Here is a 16,504-nt window from a genome sequence, read left to right on the forward strand (position 1 = left end):
AGGCTCTAAGGCAGCAGCCATGGCTCAGTGGCAACTAGGGGATAAGGAAAAGGAGTAAGCTATTTTGCAAAGTGACTTTGGGCTTTTTGGCCTTGGAGCCTAGAACCAAGAGGCCTTGTGTGAATAAAAACAAGGCAAAGGTGTGTGTGTGTGTGTGTGTGTGTGTGTGTGTGTGTGTTTCTTCCTCAGTGAAATAGGGTCCTCCTGAGCCAAACTCCTAAACTCAGCTGTGGGTAATAGCACGATACTTGGAAAGGGTCTACCCCAGAGCATAGACAGACCATGGAGAGCCAACTCAGGTTGTCATAATCTAGAAACTAGATCCTAGCTAAAGCCCTTAGACAGGACAGGGCTGGAGCTCAGATGGTAGATGCTTATTTAGCATGCACAAAGACCTGGGTTCAAATCCCAGCACAGCATCAAGATGGGCATGGTGGTGTACTGGGGAGTGGGAGGTTTAGGAATTCAAGGTCATCTTTGGCTGTACTGTGAGTTCAAGAGGTAGGCTGCATGAGCCCCTGTCTCAAAAATAAGTCCTCAAATCCACTGAAAGGAGCCCCAAATCCTGGATCCAAATTGGACAAGGATTGGTAATACCTGCTCTGATCTCAGCACTCAGGACACAGAGGCACCACCGTGAATCTGGGGTGAGCCTGGGCTACACAGTGAGTGTCAGACAAGCCACGGCTACACAGTGAGATGCTGTCTCTAAAGGGGGAAAATAATGGAGGGTATACAGTTAGAAGTATGTTTTTCTAGGGAAAGGTCTGTAGCCTCTAGGGGACTCCTAAGGGCCCCCAGAATCAGCATGTGCTTAAAGAAGGCACAAAGGGAGAAAGGTCCCCAGCCCAGGCCAGGCTTCACCACTAGGGTGGCTGGCCAGGTCCCCTCACTGTTGGTCCCCAGGGACCTCAGCAGTGAGAAAGCTGCACTCCTAAACTCGACCCCACACTCTCCCGCCTTTCAGAATATTCCATCACCCTTCCTCTTACACTCTGGAAACCTGTTCAGATTCTTAGAAATCAACCGTGGTGCCCTCCACACCCCGCTACCTGTGTGGAAGTTGGGTGTAGCCTCCTCTACCTAGTAAGTATGGACTGCGGACTGATTACAGGTTAGGTCCTGGGTGGCCTGGAGAGGACACCTGTGCCAGCAGGGACAGGGCTCTGGGTAGGCACCTGCTTAGGAGCCAACAGTGTATCATTGGGAAACAGTTTCAGGCCCAGCCCAATAAAGACAGGTGAGAGAAGGAGGGGGAAGCCTGGGTGTGAGGAAAGCAGATAAAAGGGCGGGAGATAAGGTCAGGGCAAGGAGCCAGGTCACAAGGACAGGGCTTTCCACCTAGAGAACCTAGAGCCACAAGAGGTGGCAGTGTTGCTCCCCCGACCACAGCTTCATAGCTGCCTCCCTCTCTCCACGAAGGTGTCCGTCATCCATTTTTTCCTTCCTTTTTTTCTTTTTATATTTATTTGTGCATGTGCATGCATGTACAATGTGGTGTGTATGTGGGGGTCAGAGGCCAACCAGTGGAGTGGGGAATTGGTGCGTTCCTTCCTCCATGTAGAGCCCGTGAGCTGAACTCAGGTCAGGCTTGGCAGCAAGCATCTTTTACAGAACCATCTCACAGCCCACTCCCCAGCATTTTATTTTTCTGAGATAGGGTTTCAGGGAGCCCCACCTGGAGCTTGCTATATTACTGAGGACGGCCTTGAACTCCCTAAGCTCCAGCCTCACTGAGCCTCCCTACACATCCTCCGGCCCTCCTGGGCTCTTAACAAGTGGTTCAGGCTGGTTCTGTCCCTGACCCAGAGCTTCCAGAATACCTGCTCTAACCCAGTCAACCAGACCTTAGTTCCTCTAAGCCAAGAAGTTTCTGGAAACTCCCCACTTCTTCAGGAGGAGACACCGACCTTCACACCTGGGCGAGACTCCCCTCCCCTCCAAGTACACAACAAGGGTGGACGGATGAACTGTCAGTCCTGTAAGTCCCTTCTTTGGGAGCTGCCCTTCCGCAACCTCGCCTTTGCCCTCGCCTCCCTCTGCCAACCCAGGGGTGTCTGAGCTTCCCGTGTGGAAGGGCTGCCCCTCATACCACATCCCCACCTACCAGCTGCTCAGGCCTGAGGCCCTGGCTCATGCTGGATTCTCTGACACCCTTTCTGTTCACAAAGCCACAACACTCATGTCCAGTTCTTTATCACCTCAGGCTCAGGGCAACTTCTTACTGTTACTCACTGTGTCCAATGCCTGCAGAAAACATTCTACTTCCTCGGAAGGCAGAGGCAGGCGGATCTCTGGGTTCGAGGCCAGCCTGGTCTACAAGAGCTAGTTCCAGGACAGGCTCTAGAAACTACAGGGAAACCCTGTCTCAAAAAACAAAAACAAAAACAAACAAACAAAAAAAAAACAAAAAAAAAAAAAAAAGAAAAGAAAAGAAAACATTCTACTTCAAGAAGCCTGCCAGACCAGGCAGTGGTGGGGCACGCCTTTAATTCCAGCACTCAGGAGGCGGAGACAGAGTTCAGGGCCAGCCTGGTCTACAGAGTAAATTCCAGGATTATTACACAGAGAAACTCGGTCTTGAAAAAAATAAAAAGAAGAAGCCTGCCAGGATGCAAAGCCCAGATGGAAACTTCCTCCCAAACTGGTCCGGAACATGGATCCAGATCTCCCTCCCTTGCCTAGGAGGCAAAGTTCAGGCTCAGGGCACTCTACACTACAGGCCAGGAAGATAGACACCTCAGTATGTGTTAGAATTAAGTAGCAGCAAATCTCAACTCAAGCAGCAATTTGGTAAGGGTCCTTGGAGAAGTTCTCTGCCTCTGGAACAGACAGACAGCCAGAAGTCACCTGGGAGGCTGGCCTGTAGACTTTTTCCAACCACCTGTCCTCACCCAAACCCATCACACCACCATCCCAGTGCTGAGGATGAACTCAGGGACTCCGGCATCTGGAATTATGCTCTACTGGAAGGTAAGATTGCTAGGCAAGTGAAAGGTGCTTGCAGCTAAGCATGAGGGCCTGAGTTCAAACCCCAGGACCACATAGTGAAAGAAGAGGAACAACTGCTGCCAACTGTCCTCTGAGCTCCACTCACGTGTTGTGGCATGTACTCCCTCCTCATGCACACAAATCCATCAATAATGTAATAAAAGATCGTTTTAAAAAGGGAGAGCAAAATGCTGAGCCAAGCAGTGTCTGTGGCTCATAGAACATGGGACAGAGAAATGCACCAGATGACAGACAGCACATGTGTGGTATCTGAAAGGGAACACTGGAGGAGGAAGACACAGGAAGGACATAGCCTTTAGACCCAGCAAAATCTCCCCACACAAAGCCATCGGCAGGGACAGCAAAGGATGAACCCTGAGATGGTGAGAGCCACAGCCAGAGAGGCTGGGAGTAATAGGGAAGCCAGAGAAGGGAGATGCACTGCTAGCTGATGGTAGCATGTCGTATGTATGTGTGTACAGATGTATACAGATGGACATGTGGACCCGGACTCGTACATGCATTACATGTAATCTTGTTTTTTGTTTGGAGACGGAATCCACTGTGAAGCCAATTTGGCCTGGAACTCCCATCTTTCTGCCTCGGCCTCTCCAGTACTGGGATTACAAGCCTGAACCACTATGCCCACCGTGTGTGTCTGTGCATGCATCTGCACAGGTACACATGTGTGCAGGTAGAGGTCAAAGGAACCTTGGGTGTCATTCTCCAGGCACTTTCCACTTCTAAAAAATATTTTTTAATATTTTATTTCTCTTTGTGTGTAAGAGAGAGAGAGAGAGAGAGAGAGAGAGAGAGAGAGAGAGAGAGAGAGAGAGAGAGAGAGAGAATGGAACTGGAGCTGTAAGTGCTCCCGAGTCTCCTGAGAGAGGTGCTAAGTTTCAAACTCTGGACCTCACAATAAAACAGTTAGTGTTCTTCAATCGAGGGACCTGTCCCCCATATACTTTTAAGTAGATTTTATTAGAAATTGAGTAAAATAACTATCTCTCACTTCTGCTATGTTGGTAAGGTGATGGTTTTTTTTTTTTTAATTTATTATGTATAGCGTTTTGGGCACCAGATCTCATTATAGATGGGTGTGAGCCATCATGTGGTTGCTGGGAATTGAACTCAGGACCTCCGGAACAACAGTCAGTTCTCTTAACCTCTGAGCCATCTCTCCAGCCCCTGGCAAGGTGATGTTTTAGTGCGAAGTTGGCTCCGTGTTCTCCAGTAACAAAAAGGAGGCACAGTTAGCTCTGGGCTTCTTAACAATCAAGATGAGGGCCGGGCAAGATGGTTCAGCAGATAAAGGTGCTAGCCACCTAGCCAAAGCACCTGAATTCTATGCCTGTGGCCCACATGGTAGAGAGAAGTTTGTCTTTTGACCTCATTGGTGGCGTGTGCATATGCACACACACACACACACACACACACAGACACACTAAAATGTAACTTGAACAGTTTTGTTTTGTTTTGTTTTTTAAATCTAAGTTAAAGCAGACATCCATGGAAAGGGTCACACTCAGGGAAATGTCTGAGTGGACACCAGAGAATTCTGTTTATCAAGTAAGAAACCAGGGACTCTAACAAAACAAAATAAGGAGCCCCGAGCCAAGGCTGGCAGAGCCTATGAGGCCAGCACTCAAGAGACCAAAGTAGAACTGGAAGTTAACTGCCAGCAAGAGCAACTTCGTGAGAGCCTGTCCCAAGTTAAAAATGAAAAGGAAGGCTAGAAACAAAGCTCAGTAGTAGACATCTGCCTAGAATCCCCCAGTGAGGAGCTGGGGGCGTGGCTCAGTGGTAGAGCCCCTGCCTAGAATCCCCCAGTGAGGAGCTGGGGGTGCGGCTCAGTGGTAGAGCACTTGCCTGGAATCCACTTCACACCAAGGAATGTGCATCCCCATACTCATACACACACACACAAAATAAATGTAAGTATAAAATTTAAAGGGAAAAGAAATGTGGCGTTACTGAGAAGCCATCTGCTGTTGACCTCTGACTCTGACCCCCACACAGAGGCGTACATGTGCCAAGTATACCACTACATACCACACACACCCCTGATCTGTGTACAGTAGGCTTACAAAGAATGGCACTGCATGAAAGGGACTCACCCTGCAGGCTGGGTAAATGGCCTTGTAAGTTAAGTGCTGGCTGAACAGGTGTGAGGATCTAAATTCGAATTCCTGGGTACCACGAAAAGCTGGGCACAATAGCATATCTGAATCCCAGTAATTGGAAACACTAGAATCCTGTGTGCTCATGAACCTGTTAGCATGGCAAAACAAGAAACGCTGCCTCAAACCAGGTGGGAGGCAAGGATGGGCACCCTAGGTTGTCCTGTATTCTATAAACATGCATGTCTCGGCAAGTGCATGCCTCTACACATACTAACTCAAGCCACAAGCACACACAGAAGGCATCTGACCTGAAGGACAGTCAGGTGTGGTGACGCCTGCTCATCATCCCAGCACTTAGGAGGAGCAGCTCAGGGTCATCCTTAGCTCCACAGCAAACTAGAAGCTACCCTGTGCCACATGAGACCCTATCTCTGCAAACACACTAAAGGACAGCACTCAACAGGTGGCATTCCACAAGTGTGAAACGCTGGTGGCACCCATGACCCAGGAGCCGGGTTGACAGACATCAGGGACAGATGCTGGGAGGGTGCTAGCTGGGTGGGGTCAGGAATGTGCTGTGTCTCGATGAGGTGTGACTTACACTGGGGTGTGCGCTGGCCACGAGTTGTCAAAAGACAAGGGTGGACTCTGTCTATTTTATTGTGTGTAAATTACACCCCGGTGAGAAATGATGCCGAAAAAGAAGATTCACAGTACTCCTTCATTACCTGAGGGGCAGAAAGTCCAAGACACCTCTAGAGGATGTTTCCAAACACTAATATGGTCTCATATATATATTATATATATATATATAATTTCATGCATAAATCATTTATTAATATAAAATATAAATACATATACTATTTTTAAATTGTTTAAAACTATATATATATATATATCTACAATAAAGTTTAATTTATACGTTAGACACAGCAAGAGATTAACAGCAACAGAAATAAGGACAATCAGGGCTGGTGAGATGGTTCGGTGGGTCAAGGTGACTGCTACACAAGCCTGGAGACCTGAATTCAAGCTCCAAAACACCACGAAGATGAAAGGAAAAAACAGGCCACACAAGTTGTCTTTTGACCATTACAGGTCTGCCACAGCACGTGTATACACACATAATAAAAAAATTGTAAAAATGGAACAAGTTAAACCATCTACCAGAAACTATGTAAAAATTATTTCTCTAAAGATGAGGCAAGGAGGGGTTCATGTAGCCCAGGCTGGACATAAACTTTCTATGTAGTCAAGAATAATCTTGAACTTCTGATCCTCCTGCCTCCACCTCCCACACACTGGGATGACAAGCACACAACACCACGCTCGGTTTGAGATGTTAGTGATTGAACCTAGAGTTCTGTGCACATTAGGGAAGCACTCTACCACCTGAGACACATACTACCCTAGTACGTGTGTGTATGCATGTTTGTGTACATGTGTATGCAGGTGCCCAGAGGCCAGTGGAGAATGTGAAGTACCTTGCTCTATGACATTCTGCTTCTTTCTTTTGAGGCGGGATCTCTCATTGAACCTGGAGCTAAGCTGGCCGCCGGTAAGCCCCCCAACTTTGCCCTATGCTAGGGTAAATGACATGTAAGTGACCACATCCAGCCTTTGAAGTGGGTGCTGGGATCCCAACACAGTCTGCATGCTTGTGCAAAACCACTTTAACAGGAAACACTAGGCCATCTCTCCACACCCTAGAGGTGCTTTTTATGCATTTTTGCTTGTTCATATTTCTTCTTTTTTTAAGATTTATTTCTTTATTTTGTATACAGTGTTCTGTATGTATGCATACCTGCATGCCAGAAGAGGGCATCAGATCTCATTATAGTTTGTAAGCCACTATGTGGTTGCTGGGAATTGAACTCAGGACCTCTAGAATAGCCAGTGTTCTCAACTTCTTTAGCCCTCATATTTCTTTATTTTGTGAGGCAGAGTCTTCTGTACCTAAACTCCTGATCTTCCTGCCTCCACCTCCCCAGTGCTGAGATTCATGCATACTGGGATTTTTAGAGTGTTTGTTCTGAGGTAGCCTTGCTCTGTAGCCCAGGGTAGCTTGGGACTCTCTTACTTCAGCCTCCGGACCGTTATGCCTGGCGTCAACGTGTCTTACTACGCTGCGTTCACCTCTCTTGCTCAACTTGAATACCTGAAACCATGAAGTAGAGGGGCCATCATGAGGCTCCTCAGGAACTACCAATCCCCCTGAAGAGAACTCTCTCCCCCACACCAGGCGTTCAAGGCACTATGGGTACCTCAGGCAAGAGAGAGGTTGAGGTCCAGCATATTGGTGAGACCCAAGTTGTGGAAAGCAGCCTACCCCGCATCTGGACAGACAAGCTGCAGAAGTGCCCATACCTGGTTCAGGGTACTAGGTACTCATCTTCAGGCACCCTGGAATGCTGGGCTAGCAAGGCTCCTGTGGGCTCTGTCAAAGTCCCTGATGTCGTTAATAACAGTCCCACAGCCTGAGACAAAATCTCTCAGCTCACTGTGCCCTTAAGCCTGCTCAGGACAGAGGAGACTAGGGAAGGGTTCCCCAAGAATCATGAGTTCCCTCCATGCAGAGGGAAGGACAAAGCCAGCAACAGGAAGGGTGCAAAGGCAGCTGAGCAGGCTGGAGTTGGGGGAGGGAGGTGTCCTGAGTCATTAACCTTTTATTTCTCTTACCCAATCAAACTGCAGAAAGAGCAGTTCCATCCCCCAGCTCTAGAGCTTGCACCAGATGTAACCAGCAGACTTCGCTCCCGATGCTGGTACGCAGCCTGGCACACACGGCACATTCGCCATACCAGACTGCAGTGAACAACGGGACTCTCAAGAGGAGCAAGTCTTATTCTTCCTGCACTTCGGGTTCCCTACCCTAGGTTTAGAGGAAAAGACCAGTCCTGCCACCTAGTCACAGAGTCAGAAGGGGCAGACCTGGCCTAAACCCCAGGCAGCTGACCCAGACACATCATTATGCAGAGGCCACAGTCCCTCTTCTTTCACTCCTCCTTGATGAAAACATTTCTTTCTTCCTTCCTTCCTTCCTTCCTTCCTTCCTTCCTTCCTTCCTTCCTTCTTTTCTTTCTTTCTTTTCTTTTCTTTTTCATGGATTTGTTTTGGGGTGTATTTGGCACAATGATTAAAACCAGGGCTTCACACATGCTGCTAGGTCACACCCCCAGCCTCTCACTGAGGGATTCTAGGTACTCTATACTGAAATTCTACACCCACGGTCCTCTTTTTATTTTTATTTTATTTTATTTTATTTTGGTTTTCCAATACAGGGTTTCTCATTGTAATAGCCCTAGCTGTCCTGGAACTAGCACTGTAGACAAGGCTGGCTTCGAACTCAGAGATCCACATGCCTCTGCCTCTGGAATACTGGGATTAAAGGCGTGTGCCGTCACCAAACACAAAGTCTCAATAAATTTCTCCGGCTGACCTTGAACTTCTGTATCCCTGGCAGGACTTAAACTCACTTAAACTCAGGACTTAAATTCTCTTGCCTCAAACTCCCAAACAGCTGAGATTTCAGGCCCACACACAATTTCTTCCCACAACATCAGAACCTGTACCCCACACTCCATGTATCCAAGACATGAACTCCCAAACCTAGGCAATTAATCAGACAGTCCCATGGGGCAAGACCTGATAAGATCAAGACAGAGAAATCACCTAAGTCCCAAAATGGAGAACTCAGTGAATGGATAAGCAAGCTAAAACCCATATGCCTTGTGGATCTGCTTCACCAACCTGAGAAACGGGGGCTTAATGTCACCCCCTCACAGCACAGCACATCCCCTGGAGAAGGTGAAATGGAGTCTGGACCCAAAACAACACAACAAAAAACAATGTGTGTTAAGATATGATACCACTAAAATGTCAATAGAAACACCCCAGCAGACAGTGGTTTATGCGGTATGGAGAAGGGTAACAGACAAAATGAGGATCAGATGAGGCCTGTCATCGGGACTTCTGGGCAGGCTACGCTGCTCTGAACTCCAGGTTTCGGACTGCAGAGACAGCTCAGGGGTTCAAATCGTACTGTATGAGCCAAGCGGTGGTGGCATATGCCTTTAATCCCAGTACTCCGGGAGCAGAGGCAGGTGGATCTCTGAGTTTGAAGCCAGCCTGGTCTACTAAGCGAGTTCCAGGACAGTCAGGACTATTTTACAGAAAAACCTTGTTTTGAAAAACCAAAAAGGGGGAAAAAAATAAAAGAGCATACTGTAGTCCAGAAAACTCAAGTTCACCAAGTACAATTCTCAACGCCCATGTCAGCTGGCTCACAACTGGCTGTAACTCCAGCTCCAGGGGATCTCACACCTCTGACCTCCCTGGGCACTGAACTCCCGCTACCACCCACATATATGCAATTTAAAAATAAAAATAAAATCCAAATGTGAAAATAATTATAACAGAGGGAGCCCAGAGTCTCCTTCAGATCCAGGCTTGTGCTGGAAGCCTTCTGCAATTCAGCCACTTAAACTTCACAGCCGTCCAAGGAAGGGGGAGTTCTGATACCCAGAGGCAACTGAGGCTGGATGGTATGTGACCATCATGCATGGCACCCTCACTTAAAGTGCCTACACTGGGCCCAGTAAGATGGCTCAGAGGGTAAGAGCACATTCCACCAAGACTGATGGCCTGAATTCTATCCCTAGAACCCACAAAGTAAAAGGAAAGAGCTGACCCTTGCCATTTTTCCTCTTGCAATTTTTCCTCTAATCTCTACATAAATAAATAAAATTAAAAATATTTTAAAGATGCTAACACCACTAATACATGCACTGTCTGGGTCGAAAAACATTCTCCCCCAGTCAGGCTTGGTGGTATATGCCTTTAATCCCAGCATTTGGGAGACAGAGGCAGGCGAAGTCAGAAGTTCAAAGTCAGCCTGGGCTACAGAGTGAGTTCCATGACAGCCAAAGCTACACAGAGAAAGAAACCCTGTCTCAAAAAACCCAAAACAAAAATACACATGCTGCCAAACCTGATGTCTTGAATTTGATCACCAGGTCCCACATGGTGGAAGGAGAGAACTGACTCCCTCCAATTGTCTTCTGACCCCCACACATTCACAGTGACACTTTTGCATCCCTACACATACAATACACAAAGTGCACGACAGCCACTGGGGAGGTGACTCAGTGAGTAAAGTTGCTCCCCGTGCAAGCGTGAGGACCTGAGTTCAGATCCCCAGAACTGGACAACAGAGTCCCAGCACTGAAGGAGTGGAATGGAGACAAAACATAGGCATTGCGGGTTCCCAACTAGTTCTAAGATGAGACTCCTTGTCCCAAAAGAATAAGGTGAGGGGAGTGATTGATAGAACAAGACACCTGGGATCTCCCTCTGGCCTCTGCACCTGCACATGCATGTGCGCATACACATGCACACAACATACACATCATACATGCACACACGAAGTAAAATAAAATATCAATCCTGGGGCGCTGGGTGGAGCTCAGTGGTAAGAAATAAGTAAAGAAGATACTGATTTCATTGTAGTGGTGAAGTCCTGTCATCCAGACTACCAGGGAGCTGACCAAAAATATGGCTCAAGGACTTGGGACCTGGGAGATGGATGTACAAGCCTAACAACATGAACTCAATCCCTGGATGTAAAGCCAAAGTGGCGAGTATCTGTAACGCCAGCATTGCCACCGCGAGATGGGCCGCAGACACATGAACCTTCCCCTAAGCTTTTGGGCTGACTAGCCTGGAGTACCCAGAACAGGGGCAAACAGTAAGAGAGACTCGACTTCCAACAAGGTGGAAGGTAAAGCTGCACTCTGGACTTCATATACATATAACCATGGACATACACATACATTCAAATAAATGGGGCTGGGGCTCAGTGACAGAGCCCCTGCCTAGAATCCCCCAGTGAGGGGTTAGAGGTGCAGTTTACTAGCATGCAATGAGAGACCCTGTGTTCCAGATGCAGCACTGACAACTCTAGCATCCTGCTCTGTGCCTGTCCATTACAAATTCTCAGCCCAGCTGGATAGAAAAAGAACTGGCTGAGAGGGGACAGACCCCAGACACGGTGAACATGAGCTTCACCAGAGTTGCATTTCCTTACAGCTACTGGTTATAGCTGGTCCTGGATTTCACGGAAGGGGAAGAGACGGGGCCAGAGCCAACAAGCCCCATTTGGCCAGGAAGTTGCCAACTGAAACTCATAGCTGGTTTCCAGAGCCTGCCCTGCAGAATTACACATGGGATGCAGGGGAATGAAGACAGGATGTCACGGGATGCAAAGACTGTGACAGCTGCTAAGGCAGCCCAGCAGACAGGCTGGATAAGAACACCCCCAATGGAGAACCGCTTCCTGAAGGTACAGCATCCCAGATGCCTCTACCAGGTCTTGATTCAACAGGCTGATGATACACAGTAATGTAACCACACCATCACAGGAAAGAAAGTCTGTCTGGCCAGTAGAATACCACAGAGTCCAAAACAAGATGGAAAAGCCACAGTGAAGATGTTTGGGGGGAATAAGGTGGAAAAGGTAAAGAGCAAGACAATGGGAGAATGTGGGACAAGCTGTACAAAATAACGTTTCTCAGGAGACAAATGCATACAAAACCTTGAGTTGAGAAGTTGTCCCTGGGGAGGAAGCTGGGGGAAAGACAAAGGCAAGCAAAGAAAATGAACCTGGTGTGGTAAGACTCTCAGCCAACTGGAGGTACAGGTAGAAGGGTGAGGAGTTCAGGGTCATTCTGAACTAGCCTGGGCTAAGTGGAACCCTTGTTTTAAAAGGGGGAGGGATGTTAGTGAGATACCTGGGGGTAAAGATGATTGCCAAGAAGCCCAATGTAGACAGAGCTCAATCCCTGGGAATCACATGGTAGGAGAACTGGAGTTCTGCAAGATGTCCCTAAGACCTCAAGAAGTGCATGCCCACACTCGTACATAAATAAACAAAAGCAAAAACAAAACCAAAACAAATACACAAAAATTAGAAGCAGGGAGGAGAGGGCAAGACAGCTTAAACTTCCTCCAGCCACCCAGACAGAACTAATCAGGCCCTGCGGCTGCAGGGAGCCAAGCAAATCTCCTGCTGACTTGGGTTCTGCACCAGCACTGACCATAGGGCCTGGCCCCTAACAGCCCCCCCCCCAGCAAGTTTAACTGGAAACAACAGAAGAAACAAAGACACTCTGCCTCCCCAGTCACCAGCCAGATCCCAAGAACAGACAACTCACACACAAAATTCATTGTCCCCAAACTAGAAATGCCTTCTGAAAGTTCCTCAGGCTGTCTCATGGGGGTACTCTGCCTGTTCTGGAGACACAAAGGCTTCAGTCAATTGGGACCAGTCAAACAGGGGCTAGTACAGAGAAGTGGGGGACATTCCTTGGGGACCACCTAATTCAGCATGTCCCAACCTTGCTTGAAGCTATGGTTATGGTATGGCACATCCTTCATAGCTGGGGACAAAAAAAAAAAAAAAAGAAAAAGAAAAAGAAAAAAAGAAAAACAGAAAGAAAAAACAGAAAGCAAATAGAGGGTAAAGGGGGGGGGGGGAGGAAGCTGTATGACCCTGCCCTGCTGGGAGAGGGAGCCAGGTGCAAGGTGGATGCCTGGGGCTGTATCCAAGAATCAGGGGAGGAGACCAAGATGAGATGACCTGGGACTCCCACCCCAGCTCCTGCCCTGCAGGGTGGGAGGAGGGGGAATGGCAGGCCTGGCTGCTTCCAGCCCAGGCTCCTTCGAAGGAATGCCATGTTTTCCTGTTTCCAATTAACAACCCCCAGCAGCAACCCTCCACATTCTTGAGACTAGGAATCAAGGAAGCCTGGGGGGAATGAGGAGGGGAGAATCCTGGAAGGCTAGCTGGTGTCTGGCCTTAGGGCTAGAGAGACCGCTTAGTAGACTGTAGAATCTCTTTCCCCTATCCTCCCAGGTGCGCCAAATATTTGATACTGACTCCTGATTCTTCTGCAGGTTAAAGCAGACCACCCCTCCGTATCCTGAGGAAGGTGAGCAAAGGTGTCAGGGGTTTCTGGAAGGAACCAGGGAAGTGTACTGTAGCAAAACATAGGACTGTCCCCTTTGGGTGTAATTCAAGTTTCTCCCATCTTCCCCAATTGGGCACCTCTTTTCAGGACACCTAAACGGCCCTCTCCTCTCCTCCCAGGGTGTCCCATCTCAGGGTTATCCTAAAGTTAAGTTATCCTTAACAAGGGAAGATATCAGTGGGGGAGCATGGTTCTGCCAATACTCCTAGAATCAGACCCGATGCTGCATGAAGAACCTCTCAACACTAGCCCTTGCAACCTGACTAATACAACTTCGCCACGGAGCTCAAACCCTGGCCTCAGTTTACCTTCCTGTAAAAAGGACATCACCTATATTACCTCCCTCACTGGGGAAGCCAGGACTCGGCAGCACTCTCCTCCAGAGCGCGCAGTCCCGCACTGGAACAAGCACACTGGGCCACTGCACTTATTCTAATCTCTTTCGCTCTACTCCAGCCTCCCACACCCCCAGGCCATCCCTATCCTAAACTAAGATGAAATAGAAATCACACTTTTGGCTTCTCCTTTCTCTCCCTGCGGGTCAGGTCAAAGAACTTTCATTTTCACAGTGTACGGGGAGGAGCCAGACCTGCCTGCCTAAGGTTAGGGCTAGTCAGAGACGGGAGATCTTTCTCAGGTGTATCAAGATACCAAGTGGGTCCCAGGCCAGAGAAGCAGACACGACTACAACAGTCCCTAGTCAAACAATCAGGTCAGCTTCCCTCTCTGCGATCACATGATAGCCATCAAGCCAAGTGCCAATCAGGTGAAGAGGTGGGTGACAGCGCCGCTGGGTCCCAAGCAATGTCAAGCCTTCACCCAGCTAGACCAGGGCTCTCCCTATCCGGACTAGACACAGGTGAAATGATCCATCGAGCTGAGCCCTCATCATTCTCTGCCAAACCCACTTTCAGGGGGAAAACATCTGGCAGATCCTTCCCCAAACCCAGGTCCACTGAAATCAAAAGGACAAAGTACTAAGAAAGAGCTAACCGGTTCTGAACTAGGCTGGATAAATTCTAGGGTATTGTCATCTGGGGCTCAGAGTGACCTTAAACTAGTCTTCCAACCACAGTAGGCCTCAGTGAGCCTGCCTAGAAAACGGACCACTCACTGTACTCGCTCACTCCACAGACTGTAACCAGGGTAGGCTTCGTTTAGCAGTAGCCAATCCGGGGTAGAGAGTGGTTATTTCCGGCTTCTGGGAGGTGGGGGAGCTACAGAGGAAGGCAGGGTACCGAGGTAAACAACTGATAAGTTCCGTGGGGCAGAGGAAAGGGGTGGTCTCGAAAAGAGGCTTCCCCTATTTCTTCATCTTGGGGGTTGGGGTCAGAGTTGACCTAGGACGCAGGTGTGGGGAAAGGCTGTGTGCCAAAGATCTCTTGACTTCCAGCCCAGAGTCCTGGGTGTTCTCCACACATCCCCACATTTTTCTTACACTATGTTGGGAGAGGAGCGACAAAAGGGAATGAAGGTTTAAGACTTAGGGTGGGATACCAAGTGCAGCGCACAGGCTAGAAACCTCAGAGGGCCCTGTCACCAAGACTTCCCCTGGAGAGCTGACCCGACAGCCTCTGACCCCACCTCCAGGGACGTTCAGCGGCTCCGAACCACAAAGCAAAACAAAGGGGTGCAGAGAGGAAGGAGCCAGTATGCCTTCCAATCACCGAGGGCGCCCAAGCTCGCGCCCTCCTGTGGCTCGTCACCGGGTCCTCCGGCTGGCGGAGGCCCAAGGCCTGGCTGGGCAGCTCCCTGGTCCCTTGTCTCCCCGCGGCTGCCGGTGACAGGAGCCGGGGAAGCAGCCCAGGGGCAGCCAAGGCGATGGGAAAACCAGATGGTCCCAAACCTCCTCCTCCCTCCTCCTCTTCCACCTACCTACCCACCCATCCATCCATCCCATTCCTCTCCCTCCGAGCCCGCGGCCTGGCCGCCCTCCGTAGGGACCTGGCCGGGATCACCCGGGGGAAAGGACTGCCTTTGTCTAAAGGTCACCACCCGGAGCGCGGTGCCCGGGTTGGGCCTGGTGCCTCCCATTCCCAGGCCCACGGAGTTGGAGCTCAGGGGCCGCCCCAAATCCCCGGAGGTGACAGGCGTGGAGGCTCCCCTTTTCCCTTCCTTTGATCCCCAGAAACAGGCCCCCTGCCGGACCAGACAGCTGAGGGGGCGGGGGTCCCCTACGCTCCCTGTCGGGGGTAGGGAAACCAAGTCAACTCCTCATTGTTTAGGGGCGATGGAGAGGGGGAGACCTAGTGGCCAGCATCCCAGTTTATCGCTCCCTACAAGCATGCAGAGGACCCCCGGTTCTTCCAGGCACCCCCAAGAGGGACTTGGGGAGGGGGGCGCACAGGACGCGCGCCAGGAGGGGGAGGAGATGGATCCAGCTGTCTATGGCCCTCACCTCTCCCCAGAAAAGGCGGGGAGCACGAGGAGGGGAGGGGGTCCCGAAGGCGGGTGGGGGGGTCTCCGCCCCTCCCCCCGTGGGACGTTCGCGCTCGCCCCTCTCCTCCGTTGCATTGTATCCCGGAGAGGAAACCGGGGCGCAAGGTTTGAGATCGGAGCGCAGTGAAGGGGGAGATCACAGCAAGATCGGGGCGGCGGCGGTGGCGGGAGAGACCTGGGATGGGGGTGCGTGGATAGTGGTGGGCGCCGAGCACCAAAAAAAAAAAAAAAAAAAAAAAATCCAGTCTCAGCAGCGGCAGCGGGCGCTGCGCCCCGGTTGGGGGGCTGAGTGTGGAGTGTCGGGGGGGAGTGGGTTCGGCCCCAGCTACGGCTCTCCCCCCCCAACACACACACCCTCGCCGCCGAGCCCCACTCCCCCCCTCGCTTTTGCGCCCTGTCACAGCCCCGACTCGCAGGTAGAGAGAGTTAAGAGATTTAAAGAGAAATTGCTACATTGTGAGAAACTCACCCTGATGTTTGAGCAGCCGTCGGCGCGGGGTCTCCGGGACGGCCCCGCACGGGCTGCACAGGGAGGACCCAGAAGGGGCCGGCCGGCCGGGCCGGTCAGCGCACTGCCTGATCGCATGGCGGGCCCGGCTCCGCTGCGCCCGGGCCCGCCGCCGCCCTTGCAACGAAGCGGCCCCGCGCGGCCCGGCCCCGCGCCCCGCTCCGGGGAGCGCCCCTCGGGTATGCAAAAAAAAATTTTTTTTTTAATTGAATGCAAAAAAAAAAAAAATCTTGCTGGTTTTTGTGTCCCGCCCCCCCTCCTCTTCCTCCTCCTCCTCCTCTTCCTCCCCTCCGCCCTGCTAGGAGGAGGAGCGCCAAGAGGCTCCGCCTCTAGTGTAGCAAATAACCAATCATGGCTAAGAGAATTAGAGCGGCAGGTATGATAGCCAATAAAAAGGTGCACACTCTGTGGGCGGG

General features: G+C 50.3%; 1 protein-coding gene across 2 annotated transcripts in view; it reads right to left on the minus strand.

The window, feature by feature from the left end:
* Nucleotides 1-16,139, minus strand: part of Bicra (BRD4 interacting chromatin remodeling complex associated protein) — a 71,594-nt gene extending 55,455 nt beyond the window's left edge. For both annotated transcript variants that reach the window (XM_042055503.1, XM_038338874.1), the window contains exon 1: nucleotides 16,050-16,139. The gene's annotated coding sequence lies outside the window, so the exon portion shown is untranslated. The remainder of the gene's footprint in view (nucleotides 1-16,049) is intronic.
* Between the last annotated feature and the right edge of the window lie 365 nt (nucleotides 16,140-16,504).

This window comes from Arvicola amphibius, chromosome 8 (assembly GCF_903992535.2).
Source record: "Arvicola amphibius chromosome 8, mArvAmp1.2, whole genome shotgun sequence".
NCBI classification, from domain to species: Eukaryota; Metazoa; Chordata; class Mammalia; order Rodentia; family Cricetidae; genus Arvicola; species Arvicola amphibius.